Source organism: Orycteropus afer, unplaced genomic scaffold (genome assembly GCF_000298275.1).
Source record: "Orycteropus afer afer isolate SDZICR_OR568_19922 unplaced genomic scaffold, OryAfe1.0 scaffold00021, whole genome shotgun sequence".
Classification (NCBI taxonomy): Eukaryota; Metazoa; Chordata; class Mammalia; order Tubulidentata; family Orycteropodidae; genus Orycteropus; species Orycteropus afer.
Window position 1 is genome coordinate 12,824,411 of NW_006921608.1, and position 1,766 is coordinate 12,826,176.

Sequence of the window (1,766 nt, forward strand, 5' to 3'; positions counted from 1 at the left end):
CCTCTAGGAGGCCTCCTTTTGAGCTTGGCAGAGTGGCCAAACTAGCCAATCATAGCATCAGAACTCTAAGCACCTGAGAAAGAGCCTCCCATAACATTGTGTTGTGCCATGCTCAACAGAAATAACCCAGGTGGATAGCATTTACAATTAGGAGCTCCTCAGTTGCTCATTCCACCACTGAGTTTACAATGACTTATGGGTAGAAAAGCCATACTAAGTAATTTACTACACTGCAGCTGCTCAAAACATATACGTCTGATCCCATCATTGGAACAACCACATCACAATTGCTTAAACCACAGAGAATTGTGGTCCAGCCAAGTTGACACAAAGCTCCAACTATCACAGTCTTCCCCTTGTCAACTTGGCAGTTGTGCACATCTTTTTAACCATATATAATCTCTAAATAAGAACAATTATAAAGTTATATTTGCACCTAACATGATACGCTAACACACGTACAGCCGAAACACATTAACCTTATTTACATTTCACAGTTCATAACAGAAGGAAACAAAAACATTTGATGCACATATACAATGAAGAAATATAACAATCACAGTCCTTGTTTCTGCAACTGGTCATGTGGTTATAGCTGATATTCAGAACTACCTTCTTCTACCACCCATTCTGTATTTCCCATGCCCTCAGCAAGCACCTCTGCTGCTCGTGGTTCTTTGCCTGCTGCTGTGACCCAAACCTTCATTCCTGAAGAGTCTGGGCCATTAGCTGTCATATCAGAATTAAGTTGCTATAATTTTCCATTGACTTTAATCACAGGGCATGGTAGTACTGAGATGTCCTAAAGAATCTCCTGTATTGCAGACATATTCTTTTTTACCTCCATTATGTAAAGTCAATCCAATTTTCCCTTGGTAATCAGGATCTATTACCCCAGATAGTACAGTAATGCCCTTCTTTGTCTGTTGATCCAGAGGCATGAGGAAGCCAAAATGGCTAGTTGTCATTCTTAACTTCTAGTTCAATGCAATCAGTATTATGTCTCCAGGTGGGAGTGTTCCCCCCTTTGGAACTAAGATCTCCAGATCCTCAGAGCATAGGGCAGAAGGGGCAGGAAGCAAAAATTTTTTGAGTAGGTCACTATGGGTAATAGTGAGTGATACCACTCCATTTCCACCTCTTGGTTCCTGGACCCGTGAATCCTGTCTATTGGAGAAACAGAACCATATATTGGACACTGGTTTAAAACATATACAGCTTCCTGGAGAACATTGCCCCAACCCTTCAAGGTAATGCCACCTAGCTGGTGCCGTAATTGTGTTTTCAGTAGGCCATTCCCTTGTTCTATCAAGCCAGCTGCTTCAGGATGATGGGGAACATGGTAAGACCAGTGAATTCCATGAGCATAGGCCCATTGCTGCATTTCATTTGCTGTGAAGTGAGTCCCTTGATCTGAAGCAATGCTGTGTGGGATACCATGATGGTGGATAAGGCATTCTGTAAGTTCACAGATATTAGTTTTGGTAGAAGCATTGAGTGCAGGGAAGGCAAATCCATATCCAGGATAAGTATTCCAGTAAGAACAAAACACTGTCCTTCCCATGATGGAAATGGTCCAATATAATCAACCTGCCACCAGGTTGCTGGCTGATCACCCTGAGGAATGGTTCCATATTGTAGACTCAGTGTTGGTCTCTGCTGCTGGCATATTGGACACTCAGCAGTTTGTTGTTGTTGTTGTTAAGTGCCGTCGAGTCATTTCTGACTCATAGCAACCCCATGCACGGCAGAACGAAACACTGCCC